Source organism: Hakea prostrata, chromosome 10 (assembly GCF_041222555.1).
Source record: "Hakea prostrata isolate BN-2017 chromosome 10, UWA_Hpros_2, whole genome shotgun sequence".
Lineage (NCBI taxonomy): Eukaryota > Viridiplantae > Streptophyta > Magnoliopsida > Proteales > Proteaceae > Hakea > Hakea prostrata.
Window position 1 is genome coordinate 20,720,992 of NC_142609.1, and position 18,965 is coordinate 20,739,956.

The following is an 18,965-nucleotide window of genomic DNA, read 5'->3' on the forward strand; positions in this document are numbered from 1 at the left end:
CCATCAATATACTTTGTGCCATTGTCATTGTGAAGGATCTTCACAGTGGCATTGAATTGAGTTTTAATCATATTATGAAAATCACAAAAAACATCGAAAAACCTCATTTTTTTGTTTTAAAAGATAAATCCATGTAGAATAAGAGTAACAATTAATAAAAGTAACAAAGTACCTATGGCCAGTAATGGACACACGTCGGTAAGGACCCCACACATCAGTATGAATGAACATAAAAGGAATAGATTTTCTATTATGAAGAGAAGGTAAATAAGTAGAACGAGTTTGCTTCGCAAAAATGCATGCTTCACAAAAAAAATTATCCTAATTATAAAAAGAAACCAAATTAGGAAATATTTTCTTAAGAGTTCCTAGAGGGGGGTGACCTAGCCTATGGTGCTATTGATGAATGTCTGATTTTACAGGATGGACCGAATTAGAAAGTGTAGTTAGAGCAGAAGCAAATACTCCAATCGGCTCGAGCAAATAAAGGCCATTATGTAGTTTACCACTTCTAATCTCCTTCCCCGTGACTAGATCCTGGAAGACACAGATGGAAAAAAAAAAGTCACTTTACAATTCAAGTCATGTGTAAGACTACTGATAGAAATCAAGTTAGTAGAGAAAGAGGGAACATGTAAAACTTTAGACAAAGAAAGTGATGGAGAGTGTTGAATGGTCCCTTTTTCCAGCAATGGAAGAATAGGAGCCATCAACAATTCGAACGTTATCATTTCCAGAAGTTGGAGAATATTGTAAGAAAAAAGAGGATAAACCTGTCATATGATCTGTAGCTCATGTATTAATGATCCGGAATAGAAACTGAAGAAACTTGGAAGCCTGTAAAAGTTTTACCTGAAGTAGCAAGGTAGGAGTTGGTATGGGTAGTAGAGGAAGCAGTGGTGGAGGCTGTACCGGCAGTAGAAGACTACAAAATATGTTGCAGAGTAGCGAACTCCTCTTGTGAAAAACCAACGTCTGCAGAGGGTGTGGTGGCAACTGTCTCGGAAAGATTAGCCTTTGGTTTTCCCTTTCTTTGTAGTCTTTTTTGCTCAAAATCAGCAGGCTTCCCATGCAGTTTCCAACAATTGGCCTTGGTATGATATTGTTTATGACAGTGCTCACACTTGACAATCTCCTTAGCCGGATCAGATTTAGTGCGAACAGATTGTAAGGTTGATTTTTCCTTAATAGGAGTATGAAGCATGGCTAATCGACGACTTTCCTCACACTGAACAAAAGCATAAGATTGTTCTAGTGTAGGAAAGGGAGAACGACTTAATACTTGCACTCTGATCTGATTGAATACACTTGAATCACATCATAATACCAATGTGCTTCCTATAAGTAGTCACATCCTCTGGGTTAGTGGGGTGATAATCCCATAATGGTTGAACTCCTGCCAAAGAGATTGCAACGCAGCATAATATTGAGCCAAAGTTAGTTCCTTTCGGGTAGTCTCATGAAGCTTCTTTCGTAGCTCATAAATCTGTGCATCATTCCCCAACTGTCCATATGTTTCAGGTAGTAGCCTTCCGATTTGGGCTGCAGTATCAAATAATAGATATCCACGAGCAATATTTGGAATCATGGAATTCAAAAGAAATGACATAATAAACGAGTCATTCGAGATCCACTTATCCTGTAAAATACCTATGGTAGTAGTTTTGATAGTGGCGTCTGTAATGTGTCCAACAAGTCCTCTTCCGGCAATAGTCAAGTAAGCAGATCGAGACCAGATCAAATAATTTGTTCCATCAAATCTCACGGAAAGAGGATGTAGAGTGGGGTAATGTTCGGAGTCAGTAAGAGCAGGAGTACCATCAATAGTTGTTATGTTGAAAAAATTGTCTGCATTTCTTCAGTCTTCACCCTTTCGAAGTAACAGAAATGTCGCAGAATGCAATAGCCGAACAACAATTCTAAGTAATGATATGAGCCTCTTTTTTTTTTGGCTAACAAAATAGTAAATTTGGAGAAAGGAAAAAATAATAATAATATGATTTGTTTGGTTTAAATTTAAAGAGGACCAAACATATGGTTCGGCCAAAGAGCAATTGGTCTGGTTTAAATGGAAAGAGAACCAAATATGGTTTGGCTTGGTCTAAATATAAAGAGAACCAAACATATGGTTCGGCCAAAAAGTAATGGGTCTGGTCTAAATGTAAAGAAAACCAAATATGATTTGGTTTGGTTTAAATATAAAGACTTTCAGAAGGGTTTAAGGGTTGAAGGTCGTGTTTCAGTCTTTCACAAGGTTACCTAGCTTCATGATGATGGTGATGGTGATGGCGATGGTGGGTGAAGGCTTGGTCGATGATTGAAGATGGTTGCGATGGCGGAAGACGACGATGGCAGAAGATGATGGCAGCGATGGTGAAAGAGAGAAGGTGAAAAAACCCCTTCTCGGTTTGAAGTTTGATCTGTCCTTACGCTCTCTCATCTTCCCTTTTTTACTCTCTTCAACAGTTGCTAACGCCAGAACTAAGGTCGCAACCGATACAAGGTTACCGTCAATGCAAGCTAGAGAAGGAGCTGGAAGCAAAGTCGGAAGACGATGGTGATGTATGGTTTGATGGTGAAGAAAAAAAGAAGCGATGGCTTCTGGAGAGACGTCTTCGCAATGGAGGTAGGTTTTCCTCAACGAGAATTTTTTTTTCTCTCTTCCCTAATCGAACTTAGGCTCTGATGCCATGTTGAGAAACACGATATTGGTAGAATGGCTTAATTTGATCAATGATCTCAAGCCCTCTATTTATAATTAAGTGAAAAGTACACTATTACAAGGAATAGAAGTTTACATGAATACAAACTCTAATTGAACTCCTAGTAGAATCCAACAATAACTCTGGCCACAAATAGACCACCCCTAATGGCATGAAGCAAAGGGAAGGGGATCACTGATGTGACACCTCATCCTTTCATTGAGTTAGTTGCTCACCCTGCCTTAGTTTGTGTCTTTTTTCTCCCTTTCTTTCAATAAATTGGTTAGCTTAACAGAATAATATAAAACATACACTTTAAGTGGAATTTAACTATTGGATAATAAAGGAAAGTGAAGCCAAACAATGACCCCATCCTTTAATTGTTTCTTTTTAAATTTATTTTCTCAATTCTTCCCTGAAAGGTCTAGTATAACATCTGGGAGAATATTTGTGCACCGTCTCTTTTGAAGACCATTTCACTTTTATGGTAGGCAGTTTCTCCTAAATATTCTAGAAGGACAAAGATCCACTACATTCATTTTCTTAAGTGGTTTTTTCGTTTCCTATAAAACGAAAAAGTATTTGTTTTTAAATTTATTTCGATTTTCCTTTCCATTGTAACAACGAATCACTATACTTTGTTTTTGATTTGGGGAATTTGCCGTTTATTGGTTTGCACACACTCTTCTTCGACATCCTTCAATATATAGGTTTAATTCCCTTAGAACTTTAAAATATTTTTCTTATAATAATAGAAGAGTTAATATCTTTTAATATTCTTCAACAGGCCATTAAATTTGAAGTAACATGTGAATTTATTTTAACTTGCCTTTTTTACTGCATCAACCAATCACTATCAGTTCTTTTTTATTTGGGGGACTGCGTCTTTTATTGGTTTCCATATAGGTTTCTCTAATTTTAAGATTTTAGCACTCACATTAATTGGGTTATCTCTATATAGCTAGCCTTCTCCATAAACCCCCATTAGCACTTTGAACTTTAATAAAGACATCCTGCAATCGGTAGGAGAGCGTACTCTCCATTTTGAGAGTTGAGAGAGGGTTCTGTGAACGAGGGCTTCGGCGCCTCAATGGTTTCCTCATCATCACGGTGGGTTCTTCTCCCCTCCCCTTCTCTGTTTTTGCAAAAATTTTGATGAGCTTGATCTCAGATTTGAGATCCAAACTCCTCCCTCTAGTTGTCCTCTTCTCATTGCTTCTTCTCTCTCTATTTCTATAGAGGTTAGGTTGAGCAGGTTCTCAGATCTGAGATCTGTTCTCTTCCCTCTGATTCTCCTCTTTTCTTTGTTTCTCCTCCTCTCTCTGTTTTCTGCAGAGGTTAGGTTGAGCATGATCTCAGATTCGCAATCCGTTCTCTTCCCTCTGGTTCTCCTCTTCTCTTTATTGTTCCTCATTCTGTTTTAGTGGAGGATTGGTTGAGCAAGATCTCAAATCTGAGATCTGAACTCTCCGATCCACTTCTCCGCTTCTCTTTACTTCTACTCTTCTCTCAGCTTCTCATATTTTCCCACCCTCTGGCTCTAAAAAAATAATAATAATAAAAAAAAGAGAGCGGTATGGGGCTGTTTCAGGGTTCATCTCAGTTTGTAAAGGGTTCTAGTATCGATCGCTTCTCTGGCGTCAGGGGGAAGCCATGATGGGTGTCATTCCCGATCTCTCCGAATCTTGTTCAAACTTCTCTGTTTTTCCTTTTCTCTCCCTCTACCCTTTCTGTTTCTGGGTTTAGCTTCGAATTGTCAAGGGTTCTATTCCTTAGTGGCCTCTCTAGTGTTGGGGGGCAAAGCCATGAGGGCCACCATTGTTGATCTCTCTGAATCAGGTTCGAACTTAGGTCCGGATTCTTCTTCTCCCTCTGTTTCTCCTGTTTTCATCCCAATCCTTTGATGCTTCCAACCTCAGCATATATGGTGCTGTGTTAGTCCATGTTGCATGTCTTGCGCTTTGTTACATCGAAGGCTTCCTACTGACCCATCGTATGGGAATCTACACCATTCTAGCTGGGTCTACTGCCCTTTTGGTCCATTTTGCCTTAGTTTTGTGCTAATGTTGTTTTTCTGGTTTTTTTAAGGCTATGTGGCTCTTGTGCTAGTAGTCTACACTCGTTTTATTCATCCTGTCTTTGGCTTTGTATTATTTCCCTTCCCCCTTTCTCCCATTTGGTTAATGAATTTATTTATTCCCTCCCCCTCCCACCCCCACCCCCCCCCAAAAAAAAAAAAAAAAAATCTTGCAATCAAGATTCATCGGGGTAACCATCCATCTCTCCCCTGCCCCCCACCTTTTTTCCCCCTCCTATGTTCGATCTCATTTGTTTTCAGTTACCATTTTGTTGCTGTTCAATTTTGACGCGAAAAAAATTCAAGAATATGCATATGATTGTTAGGATTTATTTCATGGAAAAGATTCTCTCCGGTCTTAGCTTGAGCTATAAACAAGCTGATGATTCTAATCTGAACAGTAGTGTATATTTATTATATGATGATCTATTACTTTTTGCAGGGATTTACTTTAAGAGTATGTATGTTCGGAATCATGGGAAGTGCATCACATGAGAAGAAATGGAGGGTTACTTTCTTTGAGCGGTTAAGAAGCAAAGGCTAAAATGATGGAAAATTATACAATCAGATCAATGATTTACCAGGTGTGTTACATAATTTCACTCTTTCTTATTGCTGCACCAACCAATTGCTGCTACTCCTGCTGTGACTGTTGTTACAGATAAGTTTGCTGTCAATGTTGTAACCATTGTTTCTGTTGCTTTAATTGCTTCCAATTCAATGTCCATGATACTTAGAAATATGTCTTGCCCACATATTGCGTCTTATTGATGTGCTGCTTAGAAATTAGACCAACTCTTTGCATTGTATAGGGTCTGCCTGCGTCAATGATACCAAATAGTGCTCCCTCCACTAATATGACATATTGAGTACTGAGGCTTCCACCCCAATGGGGTCTGGAAATGGTCTTAATGTATGCAGTTTTAACTCTGGTTTTGTCAGAGTGGTAATTTCTTGACTTCCAACATTTGACCACTTAGTCACAATGGAGAAACCCTAGTTGTTGCACCAAGGCAAAGACTTCAACATTTGACCACCTAGTTACAATTGAGAAGCCCTAACCATTGCACCAAGGCACACCCTTATGATGCTCCTTCCCATAGTCCTATTTTTGGCTTCTGATGGTTAGGCACCTGAAGTTTGTTAGTTTTTTTTTTTTTTGTGTGTGTGTGTGTGTGTGTTTTCCTGTAGAATTAGTCACGACACCAATAGGCTATATCTCCACTCTGTCATATGTTTGCCTCAAATTATTGTGCCCAATTTGTAAACTGATCCACCTGGACTAATTTTGGAGGTGACTAGAATGGACCATTTTCTGAGATCCATGATGAAAGCAGAGGACTTGGGCCACTAGATATATTGATCCCCTTTGTCCCTGTAAAATTTATCTGTATACCTCTTCGTTCTATTGACATGGGAGGGAAGATTCTGTGATCCATGTCGTTCATAGTGCATAAAATCTAATGGTGTCCTGCAAAAAATGAATCCATGTTGAACATCATGAGAATTGAAAACAAAAATATTTTCAAAATGCAATTAGTTCGAAAAGTTTCAGGTATATACCTCAGAAATACTGCCTGTGGTTTCACCAGGCTGAAGTCGCAGTGTTAGATCCAGAGGAGAACTCTGTCATGATGTTCTCAATACTTAGTATTAAGTTCTTAGAGAGAATAAATTTCATTAATCTAACCCATGCCATTCTTCATCAAGGTTAATATTCAAAACTGGAATTGGAACTTAAGAAATACAAGAATAATAAGCCTAAAATTGTTCACAGTAGTAAAGAATCAGATTACCAGATGAACTGAGCTGGAAGCTACTCCAGAGGAAGCTTGGCTTCTAATTGGCACATTCACAGCAGGGGAATTGGAAGCTTCTCCAGATGAAGTTTGTCTTCCAATTGGCACACTCAGCAAGTGAATTGGAAGCTACTCCAGCTACTCTAGATGGTGTTTGTATTCCAATTGGCACATTCGTAGAGAGTGAGTTGGAAGCCACTGGAGATGAGTTTGTATTCCAATTGGTACATTCATTCCAGCTCTGAACTGACTCAGAAAAGATCTACTGCATAAGCCCTACGCATGTTTTTTTTAATAATAACCGCACATTATTTTTCTTCTTCTTTCCAGATTATGTCACTGTAAATGCTCCATATTTCCATTCTTCCCAAGAAAAAGTTAGGTTCTAAGTTTTTAACTATGCATTATAGAAGAGTAGGACCTTTGGGGCATTATACTCTGACTTGAGCTGTTGCTTCTTGTGGGAGCAAATGCAAACCAAGCTTTTTCCGTTTATGCCTGGGACTTGAGGCAGCTGCTGAGGCTGCTGATAACATTTTCTTATTCAGTTAGGCAAATTCTATATTTATTTCACAATTGATTGCTTTGAAGTCCACAAGATTTAAAAGCACAGATTCTTATAAGATTTTGTGTTCGCATAAAGTTTGGAAGTTGATCAGCATATTGAGGAACCAGTTGATCTTCCACATTATAATGAAGGTGATTGTGTTGCACAATGGGGACTTCGTATAGCTCAGGATCCACAGGTAACTTGCTCTTTTGTTTTGAGACGTTGCAAATGGGAGCGCTTCTGAATCTCTTACAGGATAGTGCTAAGGACTGGGGATTACAGCTCCTGCACAGAGGGTGACTGTGATGCATAATGGGAGGTTCATGAAGCCTAGGAAGGGCAGGTAACTTGCCCTTTTGTTTATAGGGACTATGATTTGCGAGAAGTTTTACAAGAATTTCCTCTAGTCCAGGAATTCCAGGAAATTTGCCCTTTTGTTTTGAGATATCATGAACTGGGAGTACTTCAGAATCTGGTCTGGGAACTTGGAAGGGCTCAGAATCATGATTCCTAGGTTTACTGTGACACTGATACATGATGAGTACTTGATGTAGCTGCAAAACAAGAAGTAACTTGTCATTTTGTTTTGAGATAATTATGAACTGAAAGTAATTGTGATGGAATTGCTGTACTTGGGGAGAGGGAGGAGGTAGGGTGCTCAAGGTGAGGTCCTCACATTCTTTCATCTTCCTTTGAGGGTGTGTGGATTGAATAGAGAGTTCAATGTATGTTAGTTTGTAATCAGGTGGTCAAGGTGGCTGTTGGAGCTTCTATCTATTAAATTTGGTTGGAGAGAAGTGCCTGAGGGCTTCTTCATCAGGTAGTCTCAACCACATACGGAGTTCCATGGAGTTAGTAAATCATCTCCTTGTTTTCTATTAAATTCTATAAAGAACTGTCATATTCTGTGTAGTGGCTCTTTTTCCTTTTTTTTTTTTTTTTGGGGATTTCTCTCTTTGTTGCCACTGGGGATGGTAACTTTGTACGGTTCTCCATTTCTTAAAAAAATTTGTTATTCACCCAAAAAAAGTTTACATTAAGAGTAGCAAAGTAGTTATGGGAAATACATGTACCGTGAGTACGAGCTTTGTCTCCAAAGAGTCATTAGAGACAAGGAACAGGCCTGTTCCAGGTTTTCTGATTGACCTTCTACATCTTCTAGGATATCAACCACTTGATCATTGGGTTAAAAAGTCGAACAAATTCAATGCATCTTACACTGTATCTTGATAAACATTTGTTTTGTTTTATTTGGTTAGAGAAAGAAATAAATGTATAAGCAAGAAGGGGGATGGAGAGAAGTGCTTTTTTTCACTACCATAGGAGTGGAAGGTGTAACTAGTTTTCCTTCTCTGGAGTATGATTTATTTGTAGTCCTTGGTCTGTATTAGCAAATTCCTGCAGGGCTTGTTCACCTGCTACTGCTGCATCAACTTTATCATTCATTCTTTTTTCTTGATTACTACAAAATGCAAGAAAAGAAACATGTGAGATAGCAGAAAAATCAAAATAACATGGTACCACGAATACAAATCATTATCAATTTCTACAGCTGCAACTAAAATTTTATTTTTGGAAGCATAAGAAATATCCTTCTTAGGTAGGATCTAACATGAAAAACTTAGCTACACGATCCAAGCTTTTGTACAGTTGATACTTCCTATAAGGTTCAGAAGCAACTTTGAATAATTTCTCTCTGAGATTTCAACCATACAACAATACTAGCAAGCCATCATAGATTAGATAAGGAAGATGCCAGCTAGGGTAAATGGTTTCATCACTACAAGAAAAGCAGTTAAATATGAATCACTTCTTTTGTGATGTTAACCAATTTCCATAGTAATAAACAGCATTATACCAATTTCTGTGGTTAGTTGTTCTTACTTTTCTGTTTTTTCTTAATCTGTGGTGCTTTCTAGGATGTACATGGTAGCCTTTATTGTTGCGTGCATGTCTCTTGGCTATTGCTCGTTTCTCATCAAATCTGATACTTGTCCTATCTGACATCTCAGGAATTTGTCAAGGAAAAGGTTAGAGAAGGAAAAAAAGGCTAACTGAGAGGTACTTTTCAACAACTTATTGCCATGAGCAATAATATTGATTGGAAGTTCTGATATTCCATGTTGCCAGTTCTAACTTGTGGAAACTAAATTTTAGGCCAGGGAAGCCCGCAAAAAGGCCCTGGAGGAAATGAATGAGGAAGCTAAAGCAGCATACCATGCAATTTTTTAAGTTTTATCCAGTACAAACACCTGATATTCCAGATATATCCAAACTGAAGGTAATTTTCTACTCCAAACTGCTCTATCTGTTTATCTGAAGCACTTCTTAAATGTGGAATGAATATGCCACCGTATTGTAGTTGCTGAAAGCAGGGTTTTTTTTTGTGTACAAAAATCAAATGTACCCGCCAAAAGTCTAACAGCCATAGGAGATAAATAACAGATACCGCTCTTCCCCAGTTTATCTTCCATCGTTTTAGGTATCCCCCGCTCCTTTTTACTTAACAGTGAATTCACTTCGCTAGTTTCTGTTCATTCAATAAATTTCCATTTTTATTCACTTGTCCTCATCTATTTCTGGGCTAAACACAGTATAGCTTTACTTTTTCTCCTGTGTTTATTAGGGCTACCTACCCTACTACAGGTGATTATTATAAAATCCATCAAAGTTAAATGTTAGTAAACAATTAGATTAGACTAGGAGTCTAGGAAAAGCTCTAACTTATTTGGGTTTGATTCTTTGTTTGTGAAGATAATGTTATATGATGGGTATGGAGATTGATTTTGCTTTTGTTTTGTGGAGGTGGGACAGATTCTGGCTCCTCTTCCAATAGGGTTTGTAGTGTTCTTGGTGCACTTGGCAACCATCCCCATCACAGGAACAAGTTTATATCAGCCCAGCTGGGACTCTTGGAGCAGCAATCATCTACAACAGTGACAATGCCTGGGATGAGATGTGGATCTTCTGGGTTGGTACCTTCATTGGAGCTGCTCTTGCTGCCGTTTATCACCAGATCGTCATCAGGGCCATTCCATTAAGTGTAGGGCTTAATTAGAGTCCTGCCCATCTGCAATTTTTTTTTTCCAATCAAGTGAGATGTATTTCATCTCTCCTACTAGTAGTTTTTTTTTTTTCTTCGGGAAATTTCTCTCATGGTGTCTGGAGTTGTAGCTTCTTTGTTTTGTGTGTTGTAAATTATTATGTCAATTTATGGAGGGTGTATCCAGGTGGAAGTGTGAGAAGGGTTTCTGTCTTAGTTTGACATGCGAAAATCCCATTCTTCTTATCTTTTCAATGGGCATTTGTGTCAGAGTTCGAATCCCCTCAAGGCCAGGGGCGAAGCCTTGCCTTATATTATGTAATACCCCCTTCCTCAATATATAAATTTTCCTGTTTCAAAAAGAGACTACAGATTTCTTGAAGGTAATCAATGTGAGTGGTTGTGGACCTGTGGTTGAGTTTAGTGTTCCGAACCAAAGGAGCTGGTAAATTTTCTTTAGCCTTCTTTGTTGTATCTTCACAGGATCCGAGTATAGAAACCATTTCAGTGGTTTGTCACCTGTGGATTATGTCTCTCCATACTGTAGAAATGCTTGGTGAAAGTGATTTTTTGTTCATCTGGATATCCTGTGCAAAGAAATATTTTTAGTGGTTAGTCATTTATATGTTTTGTTGTGTTGGAATCATATTAATAGAGTTGAAATACTTGTGATTTTTCGTTAATCTGGATTTCATGAATGCAGAAATAGTTTAAGTGCTTTATCATCTGTAGATTATATGTTTTGCAGTGTTGAAACCCTTCGATACAGCAGAAATACATAGTGAAAGTGTTTTTCCAGAAATCATTTTTTATCTGTAGATTACATGTTTGTTTGTGTTGAAATCATATGAACTCATCTGAAGTATCATTGAAGTGTTTTTTCGTTAACCTAGATTTTTTGGGACTGGGAGGTACTGAATACCATGCTGTATTGTCTAACATTTGGGTTTATCAAATATTTCTCTTAACATTTTGACTGGTGTCATTATGGAAAAGCTTGACTCGCAACAGTTTTCTATTCAATTGTTACTGATCCCTACCAAGATCAGTCTAACATTGCTACCAGATGCGATCAGTTGCATCTTCCTGCATTTTGCTTTTGCATTTTTTAATTTTTTTTGCAATTCTAGTTGATATAGGCTTTGTGGTCCCAAATGCATCTGTCATAGCTTGATTTCAAACTTTATACAAAGTATGTTTCTTGGTTTTTTAAGCTTGGACAAACTTTATTTTGGTATTGCAGTTTATATCTAATTTAATCTTTATTTTCTTTTAAGAAAATGACATATTGAACTATTGTTGGCATTCGTATTTTAATTTTCTCTGCAAATGCCTGATGAATCTCCTACTTCTTGTTACATGTTTTGTACATTTACAAGTGCTGCATTTTGGTTTTGTTCAAGAAAGTGAAGTGCCACTTATCATTATGATTAGAGGAAAGTGTGAGTTATATGGACTTAAACACTGTTCAGTTTCATTACACTTGAAGGCCTACTATAGCTAAGCATTTTACAAAATCTGAGTTTTTTCCCAGTCATTAGAAGAACTCTTTATTCCTTTTATTCTTCAGTTAGATAAGCCTTATCCCAATCTACTAGTATTTGTTATGCAAAGCCTATTGGGCTATACTTAAACCCCAGCCATGAAATGTCTGAGATGGATGCCGTAACCCAATTATCATGGAGAACCCAAGATATAGAGATTGTTGAGGGAGAATGATTGAGATTTTCCAAAGGAGTATGATGTTCTATCTTAATGCGTGTCTGCCACTAGAAACTAACATATATAGAGCTAGAAGCATACTTGTGTTATTGTCTCATATCATATTGCATCATGCTTGTTCTGAACTGTTTGTAGTTGTTATTTATGATTGAACTACTTGCTAAGCTCTTTTGAGCTCATCCTTCGGGGACAATGTTTGTTAGACCTTGTTGTAGGTACCAATGACTTCGAGATGCAAGACTGCGAGGCCACGTAGAGTGACTCGTATTGCATACAAGGTGCTGGCTATTACAAACATCACAGTGAAGATTTCCAATGTGAGGATTGTGAGTACCATGATTAGTCCTATTTTGGAGCTAGAGTGTCCCGTATTAGATTCAGAAGTTTTTGAGTTTAGACATACTTATTTTGATACGGAGATCTATTATGATTAGGCTTAGATTGACTCTTAGACTATTTTATTCCTTTGTTACAAACGGTTGTAATACATTAGAGTTTTGATCTACCTTTCCGCTTTGATTTTAGAGTTATTTCTGATATACTCTGTCAGTGATTTATTATTGGTATCATTTTTTTTGCACTCTGATATTCATTGTGATCTTTCTTACACATGCCAGTATGTTCAATTTGCATTTTCCAAAATTTTCAAATTTGAGGAAAAATTACGAAAATGCCCTTCTAGCTGAATTTTTGAAACAACTCTAACAAGCAATGTCTTTTGTCTTTTCCACAGACATTCATCATGCAGAGAGGAGGACGAGGTCGAGGCCGTCTAGTTGGAGCTCGGAGGGGTAGAGGTCGAGTTTCAGCTCAGCCGAGAGTGGAGGTACTTCGACTTGATCGATTCGATACGCCGCAGGCAGAGTTCCTGTATGAGGTGTTCTTCGAGTATTGTCATATTGAGTACGGGCGACTACTTCACTTACGACGACTGAGGGTGTTCAGGATTCGACAGAGGTTCGACACCTTAGGGTGGACCCATCTCTTCACGGCAGATTTGCCCGTCTACCTAGAGCTAATGAGGTTGTTCTTTAGTAACCTCACGTCTATCGACAAGGCCAGAGGACATGGCCGTCCTTTTAGACTGATCATTGAGAGCAGGGTCATGGAGACACATATACGGTTCTCCACGAGGACATTGGCACAGATTCTTGAGGTGCCTTACTATCCACATCAGTGCTTATGAATACCCTCAGGAGCTAAGGTGGACCGTTACTTGTTGCCTTATGAGCTTCATGAGATATGTGCCACTCTTTGGGATAACTCAGAGTGTTATCTTCCATGGAACAACGAGCAGATGACTGATTTGGCTTGGATTATTAGTCGCATTGTTGGCCGAAACAACATGTTGAAGGTCGGACATCATCACAGGGTCACAGTGATGGAGGCCGTAGTCATCTACCGTATCTACACGGGATTCTAGATCGACTTGTCCTACATCATTCAGAAAGTCATGATAGACTTGGTGGCGCATCCCAGTATGAGGAACATATGCTTTGGGAGATTACTGACATTAGTCTTCCAGCACTTCGGGGTGAGTCTAGAGGGCGCAGATGTAGTCACTGGAGCACTGGAGTATATGATCGGGACGAGGACCATCAGACAGATTCGGCTTACTCAGACTGTGAGATCTCCAGGTCTAGAGGATGAGGAGGATGATGATACTGAGGAGGATGAGGAGGAGGATACTGAGATGCATGAGGCTGATCCAGAGCATCATGAGATTCCCAGATCATCACATTTTGAGACTAGAGGTCCTTCACACTCAGTTCCAGAGACTTTGGATTTGGGTGCACAGGTGAGATCGATGGCTTCCATAAAAGAGAGGATGGAAGTCAGACAGGAACAGATGTACAGTACTATGGAGTTGCGGCAGGAGCGTATAGAGTCTCCGCTTACTCAAATGGCCGAAGACTTTAGAGCATTCAAGAGATCGAGTAGAGCACCTAGATAGATTGTACTTAGGATTTTCCATTATGCTTTATCAGATGTAATCGTTGTAAACTTTTCTTAAAATTAATGAAGTTCATTTTGTTTCTCTTTATTATTGTGTATTATGCACTTTCCTTTATTGCATTATATGACATTTGTTAAAATATAATTATTGTGTATTATTTAAAAGATTCAGTTATGCTTCATTAAGTAAGTTTCTAATCCAAGTGATCTATGACTTAGGAATGTTCCGTTATTGTTTTTTGTGGTTAGGATTTCCTTGAACTTTGGGCTCTGATACCACTCTGTCACATCCACTCAGCCGGTACCCTATTTGGCATACCTGGGTGTGTGATCCACAGCCCCGAAGATCAAGTATCGAGGAAATCATCCTCCCACATAAGCAATAACATAATCATGAACAGATAAATAAGTGTGTAATAATAATAATCAAGAGATCTAAATAAGGAAAAAATAAGATTATATAATATCAGAGTGCAAAAGATAACAGATAAGTATCTAATCAAAAGAAGTAGAGTGAGGCTGATTCTCATTGCATTAGTGTAGCGGAATGTAGCTCAAAAGAAAGAAAAGAAAGTACAACTGTTCCCAAAAATAGAAAGTAAACAAAACTAAACTAAAGAGTTTTCAACTTTATAAATAATATCTTTATAAGTGTAGACTTCTGAAATCAGGCACGGACGCTTCCACTCCACGGTCGGGCTAATCATAGTACGAAGCATGATCACATGAGGGATCTTCACTGTAATCGTCGTAACTGCTATTACCTTGCGTGAAGTATACCTCTTCACCTTGTGCTTCCTCATATGGACCGTCATAGTATTTAGAACCTGTAGAGAAGTCTAACAAAAGATATTGTACAAAAGGAGTGAGTTTCAAAGAAACTCAGTAAGGCAAGTTAAATCCACAATAACATAAATAACATGATTACAGAACATAACATGATGCAATATGATATTAAACAGACAATGTATGTATGAATCTAACTCTATGTATACTGGCCTCTATTGGCAGACATGCTTTAAGTCATAGCACCATACTTCTTTGGGAATGTCTCATCACACAACGCTGTTTGGTAGTGGGTCCGCAATCCCTCATGACATTCCATGGCTAGGGTTTAGGTCACTGCTCTCTCACATCACCATTGGTCTAAGTATTGGCACATGTCAGGGTTAAGCCTAGCCAAATGCAAGTCTTCTACTTAGTCATATCAACTCAGTTCCAGATACGTCCATTCCTTGCCCCTGGCGATCCTTTCCGGTATCCTTCGCAATAGAGTCCTCATAGTCCCTGACTACGGACTCATCAACCCTATTGGTCATCCACAAATGGTAAACGAGAAGCTCTCATGTCCTCTCATGGGTTGGTTACCGGTCTTGAGCGCCCGTGAGCCCAAGTCTAACCATTTGCAACCCTACCAATAAATGGCCCCCACAATGTGATTCTTGTCCTCTCACGGGTTGGTTACCAGTCTTGAGCGCCCATGAATCCCCATTGCTACCACGGGTCTTTCGGTCTTAATACCCTTCCGATTTGGGTATGATATAACGGGGACATCCTAGCTAAACACTGCTAGACAGCCCTAGGTATGACAACCAATAGTTTAGGAAGGTGTCAATGGGCAACCCTGAAACATCCCATACTATTTCCGTTGATATCCAAGGACAGAAGTGTCAAAAGGACACCTCTCAATCCCAAACCATACCTAATCAGTCACATTCTCAAATCAGTCATATCATACACACTTCAGTAACTCATCATATAGAAAGTATACAATGACATGATCAATCTCATATACAATTGACAATAAAATATATCCATAAACAAAAGAATACATATGTGTAATGCTACTGTACTTGAAGTACTTGCATCAGTAGTATAATAACAAAGAATACATTTATGGTAATGAATCCAAATATAGAAACTAGATTAACGCAATCTGTGTAATTATAGAAGTAACTGTCCTCACCTTGTATAGCTTTGAAAATATCCGAGAATCAAGGAGAATGATTCTAAACTTAGCAAGAAGATCCTAAAAAATCATAGATACCATATTATGAAAGAGATCTAAAAGATAGAAGGTCAAACCAATCAGAACAGACCAAAAACAGGGCTTCTGTCTTCATTGGTCGATTGGTTGGTCTACTGACCCAGTCGACCAACAGTGTAAAACCCAGCCCTAACCTTGACCCGGAAACCTTGTTATTTGTAGGTCCGATGACCCGAAGTAAAGTAAGAAGTCAGCTTTGGGCCATCCCAGTAGAGGACTTGGTGTCTGGCTTTGAATCCATGAAAGTTGATGATGAGGTTCTATTTATGGAAACTGAATCCTGATGAAGATCTGATTAGTTGATGGACTTGGAGTGCTCTCTATCTTGGTTTGAAGGCATTTCTACCTATTAGGTAAGTCACTTGACTTGTGTGCAAAACCCCTTTAGGATTGGATTTGATCTGGACCTTCAATTCCCTGTTTTGGTCTTGCTGTTAGCATTGGTCGACCGATTGGTCGATCGGGCCAGTCGACCAATCCACTCGACCAATGAGTGCTTGTCTTTGGCAATTAGGTTGTTCTTGCTCTATTTAAGTCCAATCTCGAGTCCACTTCGTATTTGCTGCCTCCAAACTCTCTGGAACGAACCAAAGACCTCTGCAAGTCATCTCTCTTGCATCCTTGGTGTTTTCTTGACGGATCTTCGTCGAAACTCTTCTTTTTGCATCAAAAGGTATGTCTACTCTCTCTTCTTCTCCTCCATCTTTGTTTTTCTTTCCTTTTTGAGTTGAGACAGTAGAAGAGATGCTGCATTCTCTCGTTGCAAACATCTCTCGAACATGTTCTCATGATCATCCTAAGGATTTGAGGCTAGAACAATGATCTTAACCATGATCATTGCAAGCTTTTGAAGGAATCATGATCAAACCATGATCTAATCTTTGTTAAACTTCTAATCTGAATTCCGATCTCTTTGGATCTTCTATGTTGATCATGTTAGTAGTTAATTACTGTGTTTTCCTTCCATGATCCATAATCTATAAATCTCTAGTTGTTCTCTTCTACCTTACTATGTGTTCTTCATGATGCATGGTAGTTACATATATGGTAGGTTTTATTTCCTTATTTAGATTTATGCTTCTAAGCCTTATTCCATGAAGATCTAAGTATGTTTTCATGATACCTTTACCTGAAGCAATGATCCATCCTCCTATTGTTCTTGTCTTTGTTTTCTATTTCAAATTCATCAAGATCCATGGTTGATTTAATTATGGTAACTTTTTGTTTCCTAATTTGGATCTTGATATCTTGATTGGATTAGTGTTTTGAGGTCCCCTATATGTTAGAATACTACTGATGTAGTCTACCCCTTGATTAGTACCCTTTTGAACCACCAAATTCGGATTTCATATCTTAAAACTCTGTTTTTTAGGCTACTGTCTGCATTGGTCGACTGATTGGTCGACTGGACCAGGCGACCAATCCACTCGACCAATGAGTACAAGCAACTCCAGAATTGGTCTATGTTGGATGTTTTGGTATCTTTTCTGTTAGGGATCTTTCCTAATATGTTGTATATACTTGTTTAGGACCTTCTTCTCAAGTTTGCCGAGATCTTACTTGATTTCTTAGGATTCCTTTGCGAGTTATAAAAGGTAAGGATGGTTATTTCCTTAATTACATAGATAGCATGAATCTAGTTTCTATATTTGAATATCATAGATATGATTCCTAAATTAGATTCTTACAATGATATACTACTGTTGCATAACTTTGATTACAGTAGCATTACTTATTCATATTAAATTGATTCATGTATGATTTACTTACCAATGTTATAAAAGTGATTGTAATTATTGATTTCTTTCCATATATGAAGTTACCATATATGTGATGATATGAATTGATGCATGTGTATGCTTAAGTATGGTTTGGAAAGGAGAGGTGTCCTTTTGACACTTCTGTTCTTGGACTACTACGGGAATATTATGGGATGTTTCCGGAGATGCCCTCTGGACACCTTCCTAAACTGTTGGATGACATATCTAGGATTGTCTAGTAGTGTTTGGCTAGGATGTCCTGTTATGTCGACCCTAATCGGAGGGGTATTGAGACCCGAACGACCCGTGGTAGCAATGGGGATTCATGGGCGCTCAAGACCGGTAACCAACCCGTGAGAGGACAGGAATCACATTGTGGGGGCCATTTATTGGTAGGGTTGCATATGGTTAGACTTGGGCTCACGGGCGCTTAAGACCGGTAACCAACCCGTGAGAGGACGTGAGAGCTTCCCGTTTACCATATGTGGATGATCAATAGGGTTGATGAGTCCGTAGTCAGGGACTATGAGGACTCTAGTGTGAAGGATACCGGAAAGGATCGTCAGGGACGAGGAATGGACGTATCTGGATCTGACTTGATGTAACTAAGTAGAAGACTTGCATTTGGCTAGGTTTTACCCTGACATGCGCCAGTACTTATACCAAATGGTTGTGAGAGAGTGTGTTGACTTAACCCCCTGCCAAGGTTTGTCCCGAGGGATGAAGGACCCATTACCAATCGGCTGCTCAAGACCGGTGAAATGATCCGTGAGAGAATCCAAGATATCTTAAATGGTTGAGGATGTGAGTGGACTTTCCTAAAGAAGTACGGTGCTATGACTTAAAGCATGTCTCGCCAATAGAGACCAAAGCATACATAGAGTTAGATTCATTCATTCATTGCTTGTCTCATATCATATTGCATTCATGATTGTTCTGAATCCCGCCATTTATGTTATTATGGATTTTAATCGCCTTATCGAGTTTCTTTGAAACTCATTCCTTTATTGTACAATGTTGTTAGACTATCCTGCAGTACCGAGTACTATGACGGTCCCTATGAAGAAGCGCAAGGCGAAGAGGCATATCTCCAGGAAGGTGATTGCGGTTACCACAATTACTCTGAAGATCCCGCGAGTGGTTATGCTCCGTACGATGCTTAGTCCGACCATTGAGTGGAAGCGTCCTTGTGCCATTTATGAGATTTACACTTACAAGGATGTTGTCTATAAAGTGGAGAACAATTTAGTTACCCAATGTACTTGCTACTGGGATTAGGTTTTGTCTAGTTTATTCTTTAGAGCTACTT

The 18,965-nt window shown here is 38.8% G+C and overlaps 1 long non-coding RNA gene across 3 annotated transcripts in view; it reads left to right on the plus strand.

The window, feature by feature from the left end:
* LOC149002270 (uncharacterized) overlaps nucleotides 1–10,935 on the plus strand; it is a 28,663-nt gene extending 17,728 nt beyond the window's left edge. The window contains exons 2-5 of one of the 3 annotated variants that reach the window (XR_016170200.1): nucleotides 5,222–5,363; nucleotides 9,141–9,189; nucleotides 9,286–9,409; nucleotides 9,934–10,935. This is a non-coding gene — a long non-coding RNA (uncharacterized LOC149002270). Of the gene's footprint in view, nucleotides 1–5,221; nucleotides 5,364–9,140; nucleotides 9,410–9,933 lie in introns of all 3 variants that reach the window. The other 2 variants (XR_016170199.1, XR_016170201.1) reach the window with 2 other exon arrangements.
* The last annotated feature ends 8,030 nt before the right edge of the window (nucleotides 10,936–18,965 follow it).